This window comes from Leopardus geoffroyi, chromosome B1 (assembly GCF_018350155.1).
Source record: "Leopardus geoffroyi isolate Oge1 chromosome B1, O.geoffroyi_Oge1_pat1.0, whole genome shotgun sequence".
NCBI classification, from domain to species: domain Eukaryota; kingdom Metazoa; phylum Chordata; class Mammalia; order Carnivora; family Felidae; genus Leopardus; species Leopardus geoffroyi.
This window is the reverse complement of record NC_059327.1, coordinates 163,100,652-163,123,642: the sequence shown is the minus strand read 5'-3', so window position 1 is coordinate 163,123,642 and position 22,991 is coordinate 163,100,652. Positions and strand designations below refer to the sequence as shown.

General features: G+C 37.6%; 1 protein-coding gene across 3 annotated transcripts in view; it reads right to left on the bottom strand.

Moving 5' to 3' along the window:
• The window catches only part of SCFD2 (sec1 family domain containing 2), a 411,701-nt gene that overhangs the window by 213,727 nt on the left and 174,983 nt on the right, over positions 1 to 22,991 (bottom strand). The gene's annotated exons all lie outside the window — the stretch shown is intronic.

Sequence of the window (22,991 nt, the reverse complement as noted above, 5' to 3'; positions counted from 1 at the left end):
TTAAGCTTTCTGACCCTCAATTTCCTTACCTGTAAAGTATGGGACAATAACTGTATACACCTCACAGGACTGTCATAAGGATTAAATAAATTGTAATACAACTAAAACTATGCTTGACACATAGTAAGTAATACACGTTTGTTAAATATATATATGCATACATACCACACACAATTTCTTAATATTAAAAGGGGTTCAGCAGCTCCCATAGAACTACATATCCAGTCCTCCCCAAAAGAGATGCATAGAGAAGATCCGGGTCAGATGAGTTAAACACACTCCATTATTTCTCTCCCACTGCATGCAACTACAAAACCTGCACAGAACGCATGAAACCAGAATGTGAGAGACTAGACTCTGAAATCCTATCAACCTGATGGTAAGTATCCCCTACTCTTGTTTCCTCCAGCTTGAACTCAACACTGTCCCAAACCCAGAAATTCAATTAGAATAGCTGTAGTTTTCTCATCAGAAACCATGGAGGCTAGAAAGAAGTGAAACTTTTTTTTTAATGCCAAAAGAACTTTGATTTCAGTGAAAATATTCTTCAGGATGGAAGGTGAAATCAATATTATTAGATGAAAGAAAATTAAGAGAATTCCTTTCTGACAGACCTGTTTTTAACCGCTAAAGGAAGTTTTCAGAGAGAATGAAACTTGGTACCAGATGGAAATGATAATCAGAAGAAAACTTAGAACATCAGTAATAAAGGAAGAACCTTGCAAATGGTAAATAGGTAGATACAATAGAGTCCTACTGAGTTCTTTAAAATACATTTCCTATTGAGCTCTTTAAAATACATTTGATGTATTGAGCTCTTTAAAATATATTTGATGATTAAAATAAAATATTATAACATCTGATGAAGTTTTTAATGTACATTGATGTAAGTACTTTTCTTACATGAGAACTAAAACATAAAAGGACTAAGATATATGAATAGTATTTTATGTTCCATTTGTAGCAAAATATTGATAATTAGATATGCATATTGTAATCTCTAGAGCGACCTAAAAACACTATACAAATAGAATATTAAAAAAATGTTCAAACCACCCAAAATGAAGGAAAGGGAAAACAGTATTATGAAATACATAACGGAAAATCAGAAAACAAACAATATAGTGGTAGACCTAAATCTAAACATTTCAAGAATTACAATAAATATAAATGGTCTAAACATACCAAATTAATAGACATTATAGAAGATAAATAAATAAAGCCAGTTTAAAAGTCCTGTGCTTTGGGAAATTTAAAAAAAAATAAAAAATAAAAAAGAGGGGCGCCTGGGTGGCGTAGTCGGTTGGGCGTCCGACTTCAGCCAGGTCACGATCTCGCGGTCCGTGAGTTCGAGCCCCGCGTCAGGCTCTGGGCTGATGGCTCGGAGCCTGGAGCCTGTTTCCGGTTCTGTGTCTCCCTCTCTCTCTGCCCCTCCCCTGTTCATGCTTTGTCTCTCTCTGTCCCAAAAATGAATAAACGTTGAAAAAAAAAATTTTTTTTTTAAAATAAAAGTCCTGTGCTTTGATGACTAAGAAAAAGATAGTTCCTTAGGGTTAACACATACTGTTAAACTTCTGGGGACTGCCAGTGTTTGCAATAGGCATGTCTTACCCCTGAAGGATGCTTTCATTCTAGAACTTTCCAAACCCCCAAGGAGCACTATAATTCCCTGTAGAAAGCAGATAAACTGAGGTATTCCAACAACACAGATGAAACCCAGATCCCTGTGGCCAATCAGCAGAGACATCACAGCACATTCCAAAGGTAGCCTTTACTACAAGGAGCTCCCAAGGAAACCAGAGTCTTGTTTTCCTCCAGTAATCAGGCCTGAGAGAATGGTGGGTTTTATAGAATTGTAATGACTATGGAAAGAGAATTACCTTCCCTCATACAGGCTTCATCTGACTTTCATCACCAGGAAAGCTGTGGATGCCTTGTAAGCATAGTTGAAAGGTTCCTGTTTTATCAAATAAAACCTGATCATACATTAAGGGGAAAAAAGTATTTGATAATTTTTATTTTATTTTTAATTTTTTAAATTTATTTTTAAATTCAAGTTAGCTAACATACAGTGTAGTATTGGTTTCAGGAGCAGAACTGCTCATCCCAACAGGTGCCCTCCTTACATCACCCATTTAGCCCATTCCCCTACCCACTTCCCCTCTAACAACCCCCAGTTTGCTCTCTGTATTTAAGAGTCCTTCTCTCTTTTTATCTTACTTTTCCTTACCTTCCCCTATGTTCATCTGTTGTGTTTCTTAAATGCCACATATGAATGAAATCATATATTTGTCTTTCTCTGTTTGACTTATTTATTTCGCTTATCATAATACACTCTACTTCCATCAACATTGTTGCAAATGGCAAGATTTCATTCTTTTTGATTGCTGAGTAGTATTCCATGGTATGTGTGTGTGTGTGTGTGTGTGTGTGTGTGTGTGTGTGTGTGTGTATCTCCCACATATTCCTTATACATTCATCAATTGATGGACATTTGGGCTCTTTCCATAGTTTGGCTATTGTTGATAGCACTGCTATCAACATTGGGGTGCATGTGCCCCTCTGAATCAGCATTTTTGTATCCTTTGGATAAATACCTAAATAGTGCAATTCCTGGGTTGTAGAGTAGTTCTATTTTTAATTTTTTGAGGAACCTCCATATTGTTTGACACTTTTATAGTCTGGAGACAAAAGGACTTTGTAACTCTCAAAGTATTAAATGCATTTAAGACAAAGCTAAATCATACAAAAGTTCTTAGTGGCTACATTCTTATAATTTAAGATGGATATTATTGCTGCTGTCACTACCACCACCAAAACAAAAGCTCTTGTTTATTGAGCACTCACAATGTGTTCTAAACAATGCTACAATGTAGGCGCTACCAGGATACTCATTTTGCAGGTGAAAAAAATGAAGACACAGAAATGACACATAACTTGCATAGCCACACAATGAATAAGTAGCAGAACCAGGATTCTAACCTAGTCCTAAAGTACTGTGATAGGGGCATCAATAACATGTGTGTGGCCTGGTGGGGCAGAGCCTGGGTATTAGTAACACAACAAGAATTCATGGTTAACTCCAAATGTCTCTGGAGCCATAAAGATAAGAGAGATGGGGAATGCAGTCCCTGTTTCATAGCCTACACTGGGAGAAACAGACAGTATCAGGTTAGGGAAACTGTCAGACCCAACTGAATCCAAGAGGACTTGTTTGCTTGGATGAGAAGAAAGAAAATTTACTGACATTTTATAAGGTCACTAAAGTTTAATGTCCCCAGGCTTACATATGAAGTGGCCAAGGTATTCCATCACAAAATAAAAATAAAGTCCTGTATTTCATGGAAACTGAAAAATCGCTAGCTGTCATCCAAGCTCTGTGTGTATTTTAAGAGTGCCATTAATATCCCCAAGCTGCCCTATGATGTCTCCTCTTCCAGCCAAACAAATGGCCCTGAGTCCCCACACACCTGGGACTTGTAGTTGCAGATTCAATCATTCAGCAGGTGTTTACTAAGGGGCTACTCTGAGCCACGGTCTGTGCTTGATATGTTTCTAGGCCTCTAAGGACCCTCAGAAATGTGTGCATCTTGAGTTTCCATTCACAAAAAAGTGAAGTCACAATGCACAATGATAAGCAAACCATTTGCAAATTGGTCAGAACCACTATTCTTTCTGTTCTTTCATTCCACTAACAGGGAGGTGGGGTAAGAACAAGGCAGTGAAGGTAGCGGGGGCCACAAACGGCTGTGTGTCTGTGGCCCCCAGGTCACACAAGAGAATGAGGCAAGGGATGGGTGGTAGGACAGCTGGAGCACACAGGCTCCTTTTCAGGGGGCAGCCATGACTCAGCTCCAATTCCTGCCATTCTTCACATTTTTCAAAGAGAAATCAATATAAATCTATGTCTCCAGCAATGTGAGGTCTCTCTGGGGTTCCAATTTGGCTTTCACTTGAAAGTTTTCACAAACACTGAATAGGCCAAACAAAACAGTGCCACAGAACAGCTAAGGCTTGCTAGTTATGCATCTGCAATTCAGTTTGCTTCTGAGGTGTAGCAGGAAAGAAGCGGCCTGACTTGGAAGAATGCTGTCATGGGCAATTCCGTTTCCCGTCCAAGTCCACAAAAGAATCAACTGTGAATTACTGGCTGAGTGAGTGAGTGCCATGCTGTGTGAGACTGAGTGAGTTGAGTGAGTGCCATGCTGTGACCCGGTCACAACCAGAATGGTGTGCTACAAAGACGAGGTATGGAGAACAGAAGCAAGGCATGTAATCCTGACCCCCTTCATGGAAGAAAGTGACATTCCAGCCAGCCCTGCCTGTGTACTGTTTAATATTACATAAACAGAACTCTGTGGCTATGACTGGTACAGCGATTAGAGATGCATTAGCAATTTGATTCTTTTAAAAGCAGACATTAATCAAGAGCACTCATATAAGTAGCTACAAAGATTGCTCTCGTTTTTCTTATCTTCTTTTCCAAAATGTGTTGTTGTTTTACTATTTCAGCTGCCATCATCACATCCTATTATCCATTTAAACCAGGTTCTGACCTAATGGGATCACCCAAGGAATAACTTCCCAAGACTCACTTACTTTGGTGCCAAATAAAAAAAAGAATCCTGGCCTGTGACTTCTGAACCCTGACATGCTGACAAGCTCCAGTTCACTCACCATAAACAGGAAGGAAGAGTTCCAGCAAAGCTCTGTCCTGGCAACAACTTCAGCCATTAAATGGAACAGCGATGTCACAGTAAACAATGAGAAATACGCAGAATAAATAGGTGGGAAGGAGTGGCTGGAGCAGAGTAGTCTGGAATTTGTAGGCAACATGTACAGACATGTACAGACATGAAGAAGTCTGGCCTTGTCCCCAGAGGGGCCTAGGTTTGAATTCTAGCTCCTTCCCTCAATAGCTCTGTGATGGGCACTGATGGATACAACCAGTTCAGTGCCTGTATGAAGTGATGCTTGCTTATACCCAAGATTCTGGCAACTGACACACTCCAAGTGGCTAATTCCTACCCCATTTGATAGCCCGGGACCATGTTTAAGTGTTTCAGAGAAGAGAATAAGGTCCTAGATACCCTTGAGTGGGATGGTATCTCAAGGGAAACCCCTTCCCATGCCTGATTGAGGAGGCTCCAGATAGAAACACTGCTCCATTTCCATATGGATCCCCAGAGCTGACCCCTCACTCAACCTTCTGTGTCAGTAGGTCTAGGGTAGGATCTGCAGAGCTCCATGTTGGAACAGTTCTCTCAGGTTATTCTAACATAACTGGTTTGCAGAACGGTGCTTGGAAACAACTCTAGGGAAGAAGTCAAATGGATCTTCACAGGTATATCTGTGGTAACAGCAATCTAAGAATTCCCATCCTGGGGAGCAGGAGACCAAAGGCTTGTGTGCCTCAATGATAAGCCTATTGTAATAGAATATTGTTGGAATAGGGCTTTGTCTTCTCAGAGGCCCAACACCTTAATTTATTGTTTAGACTATGAGCCCAATGAGCTAGATCATCCCACAACATAGTTTCGGTGCTATGCCTAGACATTTTTGGTATAAAATAAATATTAATTCCTATGAGTACTGGTTGGTGTGCTAGGAACATGGGACCAAGTGTGTTCGAGAAAGAGAGACTAACTCTATCATTGCTGTTTTTCTCATGTAAGCAACTGCACTGGTGTCTGATAATCCAACTATACCTGGCTGGGCAAATGAAAGCTGAGGGTCAGGTGATTATAACCCAACTATAAGGTTTTCTTCAGAGAACAGAAAGTACGTTCATCTTAACTAGGCATTGGTTAAATGTTTTTTTCTTATGAAATTAAACAAATATATATTTCAGTTCCAAATATGTATGTGTGAAAGAAAAACAAGAGACTCAATTTCTAGATGAGCAAAGTGGCTTTGGGAAAGAATATCTAGATTTACTGCCAAGAAGATGATATATGGTTTATAGTATTTGGTTTCTCAGGAATAGAAGGAAAATTTTTCTGCAATGCAGCAAACAGAGTTTTATAAAGAAAGGAGACTTTACAAACAAGAATCCTTATGAAATACTTCTATCACTGCGTATACATCTCAGAACCAGTTCTAGACCCTGAAAAGTAAGCTATTAGTACAAAGTCTCCATTCAGTTTGAACCAAGTCAAGGAAAAGAGGAAACGTGAAGAGCATCATGAAAATGTCAAAACCCGGTATGCATCCCTTTCTTCATTGAGCAACACCATTTCACAAGGGGAACTAGAATGCAAGGGTGAATAATGAATGGTTGCTGCCCTCAAGGAGCTTAATGTGATAGAAGAGATAACCAACAATGGCTGTATACAGCTCAATGCTACATAAAGCAACCTCATGAGATAGGTATTATATATATTATATAATATAAAATTATATTACATTTTAAGGACAGAGCAGTGGAGGCAAAGAGAGATTAAGTAGCTTGTTCAAGATCACCACGTAGGAAGAACACACATGTACAAATATCAACCGAATGATGCAACACCAGTACAAGTGTCCTAGGATGGTCACAAATCAGTACTGAGGGACAAGGGTCACTGTGGGTTGGGAAGATTAGGGGAGGAATAAGAAAGGCAATGATGTGTTACAGCTTAAAGAATAGGTGGGAGCTTCACAGGTAAGAATGGGGAGCAGGAGGTGTATTTTGGGTATAGGAAATGGTATTAAAATATAGCACAGTTGGAAAATACTTTATTGTAGAGATGGAAATAAAATTACTTAAACCCTGGAAGAGAAAACCAAAGACTTCTTAAATATATTGTTTACCCAGATCTAAAACCTTTCTCATTCTCCTCTCCCTCACTAGAATTTTGTTAATTTCACAATTTGTTGTAGGCAACAAATAGTTATCACATATTCTCCTATGTGCATGAAAAAAGCAAAAGGTGGTGCTCAGGCTAGTCAACTCCTGCTGTTGAGAAGCTAACCTCAGAAGCCAGGACGCATGCTCACGGTTCTATCGATGGATATGGATGCCTAATGATGGGGCCCCAAGTTACACATAAGGCGACAAAGAGATACATGGGGCTAAGGGCAAACACTCTCCTCCACTTTATATTAAACATTATATACTCTAAGTCTTTATATAAAATACAATGCCATAATATAGGAATGCTAATTTCATGATTGACTCCTATGGTTTAGGACCTGATACTGGTTGGGGGTGGGGGTGCAGATGTTGTACAAAAAGAAGTTGTTTTAGAAAACATTTCTGGAAAAATGGTTCCGTCCAGGTTGGGAGGGTTTGGGAGAGCAGCCAGAAAGGACTACAGAAGCCGGATGAGCAGAGATTTGCTAGGAAGTTAGCTAGAGGCTACAACTGGAAATTCCCAACAGGCATTCCTACTGTCCGGGAATCATGCTGAGGGGGTCTGAGGGAAATTAAGCCAAAACTAAGGGGTCTCTGTGGCATGGAAGAGAGATACTCCCCGCTTAAAATAAACCCCAGAACCACACACACCTTCCCTCCCCGGTCCTTCCGGCACTGCTTATACTCAGCACGACCTCGGACACACAAGTCACTCTTGCATCGTAACTGGGAGAAAGAAGAAAGGAAGAGAGGAGGGGGCGAAGGTAGATTGTGTTAGGTTATATCCTCTCAAATGATGGTGCCTACACACGGCTTACTTTCCTTCACATAATGGGCCCTTTGAAGCCACCATACGCTGTAGGACAAATCATTTGCCCACCTAACTATAGAGCATGAGCTGTGTGGAAGAGAAAGCGGGGTTCCCGAGAAACGCCATCTTGAGAGGAAGCTCCCCTGTTCCCCATGGCTCCTTCCACAGGCCGAAGTTCATTTTTGTTACACTCAGGTTGGAGAAGGGCTGTGAGAGACCCAGAGGTTGAAAAGCTATGCTTATAAACACGTTTTGCATCCCAGGAGTGGCTGAATGGCATGCTTGGTAGCTGGCTACGAAAACAAGACGAGGGGACAAAAGAGACAAAGAGCAAAGCAATAAAGATGAAAAAAAAAAAAAAATAAGGGGAAATGGGGGCAAGGAACAATGAAACCAAAACCCTCCAAATTTTAAAATCCGGTAGCATAAAGATCCTAAAACAAGAAACAACAGCTCCTTAGTAATGGCTGATATTTGTTTTCACTGTGTGAAATATTATCTTTGCTGCATTTCAAACAATGGGATTTCAAAACTCTTATTTCTATGCATTGGCTTCTTTTCGTGTTCCATTCTCTTCTTCAGCCAACCTTTCTACTCTCCATCTCTGAGTTCCTCTGGTAAAGCTGCAACATGTCTGCCAAGTGGCAAAGTGTCAGATGAAAGGGGGCAGGTGAGTTAGAGTCTTCCCTAATCCCGCATTCATGCGATAAATCCCGAGGAGCCTTCCACGTGCCCCCAAACACAGCCTCCCCTCGAGATACAACAGTGGGCAAAACCGATGGAGGTTATTGTCTGGGAGGGAAGGCAGACGCTAATCAAATGAGTGCACAAATATATAACAAACTGTTCACTTTAGACACACGATGGAGGTGAGGGACTCTGAGCTCGTGTGGAGAGTCAGAGGAGGCTGACCCCAGGCCCTGCAGTCTGGTCTGAGCTCAGAAGGGGTTACTGGAGGGATTGTGGGAGGGGGGGATGGGCTAAATGGGTAAAGGGCATTAAGGAATCTACTCCTGAAATCATTGTTGCACTATATGCTACCTAATTTGGATGTAAATTTTAAAAAATTAAAAATAATAAAAATAATTTTTAAAAAAGAAGGGGTTAACGGGGCTTGTGGTGGGGGAGTTAGCTAGAGAGAACTGCTCTTGCAAGGACCTCAAGTGTAGAGGGACTGTAATGTGTTTGAGGAACTGAAAAGCCTGTGGCTGGAACAAAAGGTATGAAAGAATAAAGCAGCCTCCTGAGTGAAAAGGTGATCAGGGAAAAATGACATTCTACTGCTCTGAAAAGTACAGTGCAGAGGATGTGTCGCTCTCGTCCAGACACAGAGAATACCATGGGTGTAGCTCACTATTTGGTAATCATTTCGAGCTCCTCCCTACCCAGGAGAGTAATGACCCAGATTTTTTTCAGCATGATCATGTCCACTTTTGCTATTCTATTATTTTAAGCAAAATACAGATTATTTTTTTCACTGCCAAACTTCTAAACAAGAGCCATGGCCTTAAAAAAAAGCCAATGAACACACACACTCACACACACACACACTCACACACTCACACACACACACACTCACACACACTCCCAGATTTTTTTTCACTGATTTTTCACGTTGAATCTGAATTTGAAATAAATAAATGTAGGCATAAATTGGCTCAAGAAAGAACTGCAAAGATACTACCAATAGGAAAGTAATAGGAATTTGATATTTCAATGTTAAGTTGCACATACACCACCAAAAAGTTCCAAGGAATATACCCTGGTGGCTTTTGTTCTGTTCCGAACTCTGTACATTGCTCTCTGGACATCTAACAGCTTCAGCACTTGCATTCTAATATCTGGAAGGGCCACTGCTCTGAAATGCTATAATCATTCTAAAGTCAAAAGCCATTACATATCCATTTCTGCAATAAAAGGTTACACTCATCTCAGATGATGTCATTTTGTCTGGGCTTCTGCATTCTCAAGGAGAACAACGTGAAGTAATAAGGAATATTAGTCCCAAGGTGACCAGCTTTCTGATTTCTCTCATAGATGTGTGAGATTGGGAGGAAGGAAGGAAGAAAGGGGATGGTGAGCAAGAGATTAAAGTTTAATAAAAAAGATACAATTACAGAATCAATTCGTGCCTTGAAATCAGTTTCTGCCTTGAAATCAGAATGAAATTCTAGGCATTTGAAGAAAGCATTCTAAGCTTTTTAAATAGATGAAAACATATGCTTCACTTCTTGTACATCAAAGACATTTCCAAACTTACTGTGAGCTCTAACTAAAGTGTTCTTGTTTACTTCGTGCATGGTTTCTATACTTTGACAGAAAGGGTCTGCACTCCCGGTTAGGAAGTGTCCAACTACATCTTAACTAGGAAGAAACCTTTGTTGGCCAAGGACTAAATTCTTTGCGAGTCGGTGATTTGTAGTGAAGAAACCCCAAATGCAGTATGAAAAGAACAAACCAGAGTTAACTGTTTTTCTTCATTACCACAACAAAAATAAGGAAATAAAGAGTCCAATTATATTAGAGTATAGTTTGGACAAAACCACAGCTTCTAAAATTAAAACCCCAAAACATTTGCATGGTGGAAAATGTAAATTGTTAATGAACACTGCATCATATCAGTTTCCTGTTCCAGATGGCTCTCTGTTGGGTTGGCAACAAGTCAAGAGCCTGACGAAGAGGTGCAGGCATATGTCTTGTGTTTAAAATGAAAGGAGGAAAAAAAGGAGAAGGGGGCTTTGTTTTATAAACACTTCAGTGAAAATTACCATTCCTTTTGGGACCAATTCAGTCCAGGTGCTAAAGACAGAATAAACAGGCAACACATGAAGGCAGAAAAAGTCAGGCTTCTATGGGAATTACATTCTTGGTTACATTTAAAACTAAATTTCAAAATACAAATCACTATCGCCATGGCTATGCACATATGTTCTCCTTCTGGTTTCTTAAATATTAATCTTTTGTTCTCACATAATAAACTAATATAAGTCAAAGCCTACAGCCTGTTGTGTCCCTTTTTAATTTTCTTCTGCAATAGTAGGCTGAACTGCTTGTACCTAAATGTTTTTATTTCTACCCAAGGTAAAATAGGTCTTTAAGAACCCCTTTTGGTCTCACAGGACCTTCCTTTACATTCTGATTAAAAGTAATTTTACTTTCGAGAGAGACACAGTTTCCTAGAACCTGGGACAGGGATTCAGCACGAACACTCTCAACAACTTCCTTTCCAATGTTAGCTTTTAAAAACCTTATGTTGACAATATACCTACACCTTCCTTATTCTGGGCACTATGACCTTAATAGATAAACTGCCTAAGAGATTTAAAACAAAATCCTACCTGATACCTTTACTTGTGAGGCATATGCAGAATCTGAATTTCTAGTCAGCAGATCATCAAATACACATCAAAATACTAAGAGTATTTTCTCTGGGTAGTGGGTTTATGGGTAATATTTAATTTTATTCTGTTGGTTAAGATGCAAACGCTCTTTAAAGTATTCTACAATGAACAAATGATTACTGAAGTCAGGAAAAATCCAATTGTAGATAGTTTAAGGAACATATAACATAAATGGAACTTTATAATTCATCCAAATGACAATCCCTACCCTTCTAAAGCTTATATTCAAAGCAATATAAATAATTACGCAGCTATGCATGACTTGAGTGTGGAGGGGTAATCATATGGTGAAAGCAACTTTATGTCTAAGAATTACTTTAGTTGGTAGTTGCTCTGATGATGTTTTCTAAGATACTAGTGACAATTCTGGACAATTACTTTTCAGTATACAAAGTCTTACTCTCAAAATGACTTATTCAGTTGTCAATGACATCTTCTTCCATTCACAGGTAAAATACCAAACTCAAGAGCCAGAAGACAAGATAGTTGTATTTTTGTAATTCTAAGGATGTAAAACTGGTTTATCAGTGAATGTTCTCAAGAAGCATATGTCAGTATGTCGGTCCTGTAAGTCAGTATCCCTTTCCTTGTAGAATCACTCTAATCCCCACTCTAGGAGGCAATGATTGACCGTCAATCATAGTCCACTGTACATTTCTCCAAGTCCTTGCTCCTGCCTTCCTCCCTTCTATCTCCCAAAACAGTTATGGTCACATGACCCAATGTGGCCAGAGGGAACCCCAGTCCCTTGGCGACAGTGGTTGAAATTCAGTCAGCTTTGTTTCCTAGGATTGATCAGAAAAGCCTTTTTTTTTTTTTCCTGGGTTGCTATTCTGGAATGACATAAGCCAGGAATGGCCTGGGGAGATGAGAGGTCCACAGAGACAGCTGTAATTTGAAAGAATGAGGCCAAAAAAAGATGATGCAAAGAATCCTAATCACACTTGTTGGAGTCCCTACCCCAACTCTCCTAAATATAGTTCTAATTTTGGACTTCCCAGATGAACCAATATGAAAAACAAATACCAACTAGGAAAACATATTAGCAAAATACACGATTAAGTGTTAATAACCTTAATAATCCAAATGCTCTGATTTCAAATCATTAAGGATAAAATGAATAATACAGTAGAAAAAAAAAAAGGAAAGGACCATGAACAGGCAATTCACAAAAGATTAAATGCAAATGGCAAAATCTGTTTTTCATCACTACTCAATAAAATGAAATTTATATGTGGCCTCTACATTGTTCTTTTTATTTCCAAATTTTCTACAATGAGAAAATCTGACTTCAATAGCAGAGGAAAACCCTTACAGATTTTAAAATGTAAAATTAAAGAATGTTAGCCTGGCATCAGATGGCATTCAGATGGGTGGGTAGGCATAAAGTGAAGGCCATGGCCAATATGTGCCTGGGAATAAGAGAGCATCTTTGGACAGATGTAAACAGCATCTCAAAGACAATAGAGGTGGACTGCAGGAGTAGCCAACTCATATAGAGGGTGAAGTTGAGTCAGTGACTCCACTGCTTTCCTCCTGAGATGACAGTGATATCCTAAAAAAGACAGAATGGTATGCAGGAGAAGCTGATTTAGAAGTAGGGAAGGGAGTATACTGATTCAGTTAAAATAAAAACCATATAAATTTTGAACCACAGAATTGTAGGAAAAGAAGAGACCTTAGAGTCACCTAATAAGACTCTCATTTTATGATGAGGATCCTGAATCTAAAGCAAGATAAGTGACTTACTTTCAGGTTACATACCTATGGGCATATTTAGGCATTAAAAATCAGGCCCTCTCCCCACTGTACTCTCTTCTTTTTTTTCTTTTCAGTTTTTACCTTTTGATCCCCTTCACCCATTTCTCCCACCTCCTAACCCCCACCTCTGGCAACCACCAATCTCTATATCTATAAGCTTGTCTTTTTGTGTTTGTTTGTTTAGGTTCTGGATATAAGAGAGATATTTTTCTGTCTTATTGCACTTAGCGTAATGTCCATGAGGTCCATCAATGCTATCACAAATGGCAAGATTTCATTCCTTTGTGGCTGAATAATATTGCATTGTATATATATGTATACACAATTTCTTTATCCATTCATCTGCCAACGGACACTTAGTTTGTTTCTATATCCTCACTATTCTGAATAATGCTGCAATGAACATAGGGGTACATATACCTTTTCAAGTCAGTGTTTTCATTTTCTTAGGATAAATACCCAGAACTGGAATTGCTGGCTTATATTGTAGTTCTATTCTTAATTTTTTGAGGAACCTCCACACTGTTTTCCATAGTGGCTGCAGCAATTTACATACCCATCAATAATGCACAAGAATTCCCTTATTCTCTTTCTTTTCATTTCTTATCTTTTTGATGATAGCCATCCTAAAGGGTATGAGATGATATCTCATCATGGCTTTGATTTGCCTTTCCCAGATGAGTAATGATGTTGGGCATTACTTCATGTACCTAATAACCATCTGCATGTCTCTTTTGGAGAAAAATGTCTATTCAGGTATTCTGCCCATTTTTTAATCTGATTTTTTTTTTTTTTTTTTTGCTATTGAGTTGTATGAGTTCTTTATATATATTGGATATTAGTCCCTTGTCATATACATAATTTGAAATACTTTCTCAACTCAATAAATTGTGTTTTTTATTTTGTTGATGGCTGCCTTTGCTATGCAGAAGCTTTCAGTATCATGGAGTCCTACTTATTTATTTTTGCTTTTGTTGAGTTTGGTGTCAGATTAAAAATATCATTACCAAGATCTACATCAAGAAGCTTCTGCCTATGTTTTCTACCAGGAGTTTTATGGTTTCAGATCTAATGTTCAAATTTTTAATCTATTTTGAGCTAATTTTTGTGTATATGTAAGATACTGGTCAAGTTTCATTCTTTTGCATGCAGCTGTCCAGTTTTCCTAACAACAGTTATTGAAGAGACTGTCCTCCCCCAGTGTATATACTTGGCTCCTTTGTTGTAAATTAATTGATCACATATGCATAGGTATATTTCTAGGCTCTCTATTCTGTTCCATTGGCCTATGTGTCTGTTTTTCCACCAATATCATACTGTTTTAATTACTGGAGCATTGTAATGTAGTTTGAAATAAAAACGCATGATACCTCTTGCTTTGTTCTTTCTCAAGAATAGCTTTGGCTATTCTGGTTTTGTTATGTTTCTATACAAATTTTAGGATTATTTGTTATATTTCTTTGAAAAATGCCATTGGAATTTTGTTAGGGATTGCACTGAATTTGTAGGTTGGGGTAGTATGGACATGTTAAGAATATTGATTCTCCCAATCAATGAGCACAGAATGTCTTTTCATTCGTTTGTTTCTTCTTCAATCTTTCATTAATGTCTTATAATTTTCAATATAACAAGTCTTTCACCTCCTCAGTTAAATTTATTCCTAGGTATTTTATTCTTTTTGACACAATTATTAATGGGATAATTTTCTTAATTTCTCTTTCCAATAGTTTGTTATTAGTGTATAGAAATATAAGAGATTTTGTGTATTGATTTTGTATCCTGCAACTTTAATGAATTTGTTTATTAGTTCTAACAGTTTTTTGATGGAGTCTTTAGGGGTTTTTATATATAATATGTTATCTATCTGCAAATAGTGACAGCTTTACTTCTTCCTTTCTAATTTGGATGCTTTCTTTTTTCCCTAATTGTTCTGCCTAGGAGTTCCAATATTATGTATAATGAAGCAGCGAAGGTATGCATCCTTGTCTTGTTCTTGATCTTAAAGGAAAGTTTCAGCTTTTCCCGTTGGGTATAATATTAGCTGTGGACTTGTCACATATGGCCTTTATTATGTTGAGGTACATTCCCTCTCTACCCACTTTGTTGAGAATTTTTATCATAAATGGGTGTTGAATTCTGCCAAATACTTTTTCTGCATCTGTTGAGATGATCATATCAATTTTTATCCTTCATTTTGTTAATGTGGTGTATCACATTGTGGATGTTGAACCATCCTTGCATTCCTGGAATAAATCCCACTTGACAGTGGCATGTGATCCTTTTAATGTATTGTTGAATTCAGTTTGCTAACATTTGTTGAGAGTTTTTACATCTAAGTTTATCAGGAATATTATATGGCCTTTAATTTTCTTGTGGTGTCCTTGTCTCCTTTTGGTATCAGGGTAATGTTTACGTTGCAAAATGAGTCTGGAAGAGTTCTTTCCTTTTCTATTTTTTGGAAGAATTTGAGGATTGGTGTTAATTCTAAATGTTTGGTAGAATTCAACAGAGAAGGTGTCTGGTCCTGGACTTCTGTTTTGGGAAAGGTTTTTGATTACTGATTCAACTTCCTTACTAGTAATTGGTGTATTCCAGTTTTCTATTTCATTATGATTCAGTCTTGTATGTTTCATTATGATTCAGATTGTACGTTTCTAGGAATTTATCCATTACTTGTAGGTTCTCCAATATTTTGGCATATAGTTGTTCACAGTAATCTCTTATAATCCTTTGTATTCCTATGGTATCAATTGTAACGTCTCCTCTTTCATTTCTGACTTTTATTTATTTGAGTCCTCTCTTTTTCTTTTCTTGGTGAGTCTACCTAAAGTCTTGTCAAATATCTTTACCTTTTCAATGAACCAGCTCTTGGTTTCACCAATCTTCTCTAATGTCTTTTTAATCACTTTTTAGTCTAATCTTTGTTATTTCCCTCCTTTTACTAACTTTGGACTTCATTTGTTCTTCTATTTCTATTCCTTGAGGTCTGAAATTACATTGTTTGAGACTTCTCTTATTTCTTGAAGCATACATCATAATGAACTTCCCTCTTAGAATTGTTTTTGCTATATCCCATAAATTTTGATATATTATTTTCATTTGTCTCTATGTATTTTTTTTAATTTCTTTTTTAAAATTTCTCCTTTGATTTCTTCATTGGCTCACTAGTCATTCAGTAGCATGTTGTTCAGCCTCTACATATTTGTGATTTTTGAGTTTCCATCTTGTAATTGATTGCTAGTTTCCTACCATTTTGATTGGAAAAATATGTTTGAAATTATTTTGATCCTCTTAAATTTATTAAGATTTGTTTTGTTGCTTAACACATGATCTACCCTGAAAAGTTTCATATGCACTTGAGGAGAATGTGTTTTCTGCTGCTTTTGGATGAAACGTTCTGCATATATCTGTAAAGCCCATCTGTTCTAATGTGTTACTTAATGCTAGTATTTCCCTATTGATTTTCTGTCTGGATGATCTATCTGTTGATGTAAGTAGGGTATTAAAATTCCATACTGTCTTGCTGTCCACTTCTTCCTTTAGGTCTGTTAACATTTGCTTTATATATTTAGGTGCATCTGTGTCAGGTGCATAAATATTTACAAATGTTATATCCTCTTGATGGACTGACCAATTTATCATTATGTAAGTCCATCTTTGTCTCTTTAAAGTTTGTTTTAAAGTCTATTTTGTTTGATGTAAGTACAATTACTACAGCTTTCTTTTGGTTCCCGTTTTCATAAAATATCTTTTTCTATTCCTTCATTTCCAATCTGTGTGTGTCCTTACATCTAACGCGAGTCTCGTACAGGCAGCATGTAGACAGGGGTCTTGTTTCTGTTTGCTTGTTTGCTTGTTTGGTTTTGTTGTTACTGTTGTTGTTTATCAATTCAGCCACTCTATGCCTTTTTTTTTGGAGAATTTAGTCCATTTACATTTAAAGTACTTATTGATAAGTATTACTTATTGCCATTTTGTTCACTGTTTATTGTCTATTTTTGTAGCTCCTCCTTGTTCCTTTCATCTCCTCTTGGTGTCTTCCTTTGTTGACTGGTGATGTTGTTTAGAGGTATGTTTATATTCCTTTCTCTTCATCTTTTATGTATTTACTATAGGTTTTGCTTTGTGGTTACCATGAAGCTTACATATAACATGAAGCTTACATCTAACAACTTGTATCTATAGCAGTCTATTTTAAGTTGATGACAACTTACGTTTGATCCTATTCTAAAACTCAACATTTTTACTCTCCCCCACTCCATTTTCTTTTTTTTTGGGGGGGGAGGGTTGACCATTTTTCTCCTTTTTTTCTTTTTTAAATTTAAATTTTAGTTAACATACAGTACAATATTCATTTCAGGAGTCAAATTCAGTGATTCATCACTTCCATACAATACCCAGTGCTCATCACACTAACGAGTGCCCTCATTAGTACCCATCACCCATCTTGCCCATTTCCCACCCACCTCCCCTCTGTCAATCCATAGTTTGTTCTCTGTCATAAAGAGTCTCTTGTGGTTTGTTTCTCTCTTTTCTCTTTTTTCATTTTATGTTTTTGATATCACATTTAACATCTTTTTATCTTGAGTGTCATTTCAATCATAGTTATTTTTACTATATTTGTCATTTAACCTTCATATAGCTTTATGATACAGGCATATTTAGGAGTAAAAACTAGCACCCCTCACAGCTGTACTCTTTTCAACCACATGACCCCATCTCTCCTATTTCATCCATGCTACACGTTCAAGAAAACTATTCTTGTACTCCATGCACTCCATTTTTTCTCTTTCATAATTGAGAAATTTATACCCCATGTAATGTGCAATTAATAAGAATCAGCAATAATTAATCTCCAAATGTCACGTTAACAATTGTTACTATTGACCTCACGTGCACACACAAAAATTAGTGAGATGGACAGTACGACTTATACATTTGCGCATATATACACATTAATGCAAGAATATCTGTTCCAGGGTCTTAGTTAAGAATGAGAGTTTTTACAATGTGACATGAAAAAAATTAAGTACTTAAGAAAGAAATTTGTAGTGATCCTTTAATATTTAGCAACATTACTTAACTGGTTAGCTACCTTAATAGGCAGATCTAAATATCTTTCTACATAGCTTATGATGTATTTTAAATATGAAATAAACATTTTAAACCTCACTTGATATAGCTGTTTTGTAATATGTGCTGTGGTTAACTATTCTAATATGTTGGACAGTAAAACTAAATGTAACAGTTCCAACATTTCTCATGGGAGAGATTTAGGGCAGACATGTGTTCTTCATCAGAGTTTCCAGCAGAAATCTTAGAAATCAAGAGGAAAAATAGACCTTATTATACCAAAGAGTGTTGCAAACCATAATAGAAAACAACAGTCTTAAAGTTGTTTTTTGTTTTGTTTTGTTTTGACAGCCCTGAAACAAAAAAAATCTGAAACAGTAGAAATGAAGGTGTATTCCTTAATGAAAAGTCTAATAACGCCACAATAACTGAGAATCCATAAATCAGAATGAAGGTAGAATCTCTTCTAAAATAAATTTTACCTTACTTCCTGAACTCCTTCAGCTGAATGGGTGAATTCTGTAATCATGGTTTTATACACTATCACCTACTGTAATGAGCTAAAGTTTTCATTCAAGTGTGGGTAACGTGAAGATTGGTGATGAGCTTTTAGGATCACTCTTCCAGTTACTATAGCAACAGCCTTGTCATTGCCAAACCAGGAGGGATGCTGAAGGTCTAAGGAACAACTTCTCAAGGGAACGAGTTTTGAAAATTTGAAAACTATTTTTCAATTGGAATAGTGCCCTTAGGAGCAGTAATCTGCAGAAATGCATAGTCTGAAATTTGATTAATTACTGAGGTAAACCCATGAGATGAGGAAAAAAGTGCAGAGGTGATAGAGTAAAGGAAGCGTAAGAGGAGAACTTCTTGTTGACTCCTCATCTTTTACAATTTTCTGTTTGGAAGTACTTCATATTTTATTACGAAGACTAACTTTCTACAAGGCTGGGAAAAGCACTTGGCCAACTATGAAAAATGCTTTGTTTGAAAGATATATCTCCACTAACATCCTAAAATGTCTCTGCCTGTGGTAACAGAGATGAAAGTTTTTATAATAAAGTGGCAGACACGAATAGCAATAATAATTTTATATGGTCTGTATTTACCTGAGCTTTTCAAAAGAGGAAAGCTGTCATAAATCATTGCAACTAGAATTTCACTGTTGGTTGTAGAATGTGGCTTTGTTTCACTATGGTTAAGGGCACAAAAATGCTTTCCATTTGGAAAGTAGATCTGAAAGTACCATGAGGTATCTTCCACAACCCGTTGAAAAACAAATTCTTGGGGCACCAGCCTGGCTCAATCGGTTGAGCGTCTGACTTCGGCTCAGGTCAGGATTTTGCGGTTCATGGGTTCACACCCCACATCATGCCCTCTCCTGTCTGGCGCAGGGCCTGCTTCAGATCCACTGTCTCCCTCTCTCTCTGCCCCTCCCCTGCTCATGCTTGCTCGCTCTCTCTCTCTCTCAAAAATAAAACATTTTAAAAAAAGGAAAAACAAATTCTTAACTGCTTCCTCATTTGAAGTTGATGAAGAAACTCTCCTCTATTAGGTTTCCTCTGGGGGATGCAGGGAACCCAGTTGAAAGCTCACTAGATTATGTTTACCTACCCAGTGTCCTTAAGAACAGTGCTTTCCAGTTTTTCGGGTATGGAGTTTGGTGAGTTCTTTATAGATTTTGGATACTAGCCCTTTATCTGATACGTCATTTGCAAGTATCTTTTCCCATTCCATCAGTTGCCTTTTAGTTTTGTTGATTGTTTCCTTTGCAGTGCAGAAGCTTTTTATCTTGATGAGGTCCCAGTAGTTCATTTTTGCTTTTAATTCCCTTGCCTTTGGAGATGTGTCAAGTAAGAAACTGCTGCGGCTGAGGTCAGAGAGGTTTTTTCCTGCTCTCTCCTCTAGGGTTCTGATGGTTTCCTGTCTCACACTCAGGTCCTTTATCCATTTGGGGTTTTGGGTGTCAAAACTATATGCAAGTTTTGTTTTTTCTTTGTTTTCTGATTCCAGAGCCTTCTGAACAACACACCTGATTAGGAGCACTGATTTGCTCCTAATAGCTCCTATAGCTCCTAATAGTATGTATGCCAAGCTGTTTCATTTCAGTTCACAGGTCAGGTAGGGAGGCATTGAAGGGGTCAAAGCTCCTGGGAGTGGTTGCTTCTAACGAAAAAGTTCTGTCCACTTACCTGGGTACACTATGCAAACATACTCGTTGTCTATGTGTGTCACAATGGGAATATGGTTGGGAAGCACTGCCCTACGTGACACCTAGATGTTATACAAATAACAACAGCAGTGGGAGAAAGCTACTTATTTACAGTGCGTATGGATTGGAAATTAACTCACACGTATAGCATCCTTTTATTTTTAGTAAATTCACTGAGTGGTCAATAGGGCACTTATGTTTATTATCAAGGTTCAAAGACGGATGATATGCCGACTAAGACACACTGCTAGGAAATGACAGAGCCAGGACTTCTGAATCAAGGATTTCTGCAGCTTAGCTCTACGCTTTATCTGATATACCCCATTGTATGATGACATTCCAAGTTGATACAGATCTTTAAAATTAGAATTTTGACTTCATTCTCTGAAGAAAGTTCAAATGGTTTTCCTTTGTTTTCTCTTGTGACTGCTATGCAAACACTAGCGTATTTGGAAACTGATATTCTCTTTGAACTCAGCGAGACTCAGAAAGCACACTAACTGACATTTTCAGGCCATACCAATTTTCTTTTTACAGATTCTACTCCTGACACCCAGAGAGCCAGTCCTGGTTATTTTGTGTGAGTAGAAAAGAGAGTTTTTGCCCACCACCCCCCCTAAAACATAGCTATCAAAAGGAAAATAGTATGCTGCCATTGACCATGCTTAAGTTTTGGTTTGTTTTGCCAACTACAATTTCTCATTGTCCTTTCCATAAAAGGGGAGAAGAGGGAGAAATGAAAGAAATTGCCAAAAGCAAATTACATATTCAACATATAAAACACATGAACTTCAAACAGGGCAGTTATTATCAAGAGATATTATTGAAAGATAAAGAATTTAAGTTTGCTACTCCTATTTTTGAAAGCTAGACAGCCAATAGAGTTCAATGGCTAGAAATAACATCTTCATTTCTTCATAGCAATGCAGAAACAAAGAGGATACATGCACAGAAATAGGAAGGTATGATGAAACATCTATCAGCAGCTGTTATAGACAGAGTAAAAAGCACATGCAAATATCTACATTATTAACCAAATATTAATTCAGCGTTCATAAAATAACATGATGGAATGATTGAGCATGCATGGCATACAACGGTACGTGTAAGCAAGCGTGAGTTACAAGATATAATAAACGCAATGGTTATGGAAGTGAGCCTGTGGCAGACTTAGAATCTCTTGTTTAAAGGCCTGGGCTCCAGATCTAGAACACCTGGGTCCAAATCCTGATCCTTTCACTTTTGGGTGATGATCACCTACTTGAATTTTCAGTACAGAAAAAGTATTGTTTTCTTGATTCTCTCAACATTGAGATTAGTAAAATTACAATATAAAATGTGGAATTCTACTGGTTAATTGCCTGCTTTCAATAATACTTTTAAACCAAATGTCACCAACCCCAAAACGTGCACAAGGCATAAAAGAAATTCCGCCACCCAGTAACAAGTGAGCCAAGACCATAAACTGGAATAACATAAACGCAACACTGTCTGCAAGTTCATGGTAAACGCCAGGTCAACCTAGATCCACAACAGGCCAAGCGTGTGGAACGCAATCTGGAAGGCAATTCTGTTCTTTCAATGTATACTGGAATATCCCACCTTCTTCTACAAGATTGAGTCACTGCTACTCCAACACCATCCTAGTGCTTTTTGTCCTGAGATATAAAGAGTCTCGTCAGTAGCTACCTGGTAACATAAACACTACACTTCTCAGGACATCTGACTAGCCAACATACTTAATAAGGGGCAGATCTATGGCCAAGGAAAAGTCTATCGTCATAAATAAAGCCTTTTGGTGTCCACAGAGGTTGATCAACACATATGTATTCCACTGGTAAGTTCACTTATGCCAAATTTAAATAGTGCATCTTATCCACTCTGTTTAAACTTTACATGCAAAGTTAATCTGGGTAGGAATGTATACTTTGTATTGCAAAATAATGTCTCTAAATTGTTTAAATATACTGAAACTCTCACAAATTCTTATTTTGAAGCTTCATTTGCTAAACCTACTCATTTCCTTGATACAAACATGAATGTACAGAAGTGTTTTTAAATGTGAAGTCACATTTAAAAGCAAGAAAATGCAATATCCTAAGCAATCATAAATAGAGAAACTAATAAAGAGTGAACTGCTGGGTCAATAAACACCTTGAACAAATATTAAATGAATACTCTTACAGCATGATTTCAATTCCCAAAATAATATAGTAACATACTAACGTTACAGAAAAGCCATCCAAATAACCTCAGCTAAAACAAACCATCTTTGTTGTCTGTTTCTGAAATTATGCATTTTAAGAATAATTTCCAACTAAATTCTCCCAGCTTTGAAATTTACTCTGAATCAAACTACTATTCAAGGCACTATATAAACCATATTAAACTTTTCTAAGTCAATCTTCATTTATAGCCCAACAAACACACGTAATCACATATAGTGCTATAACTTAATGAAATGTGAGCGAATTCCACAAGTTTTCCTTAAGCACGTTTTTAAGTTGGCAGATACGTTCTATGCGAAGCAAGAAAATGTTTTATTTTTGTGGAAACTTCACTGGGTTTCCATCTTGTCAGGGTTTTGTTTGCCATAACCAAACACAGAAAAGGTTGGCAGGTATGCACACGTGCATAGAGCACCAAGGTCAACAACTACACAGGCTCTTGCTGAGCCATCTGGAAAATTCTGTCAGGGAGGCACAACAGGCAACAGGAGGAAAAGTTGGAAAATACATACTGTGCCTCCGCGGAGCCTTCCTGAATGGAGAGGTCTACACACACCTATACGCACACATTCATGAATGCATGGAAACTCGGTAGGTTTTTAAAGGATTTAAGTTTTGCATGTAAGCTTCAACAATTTCTCACTCTTAAACAGACCTGGGCTCAATCCAT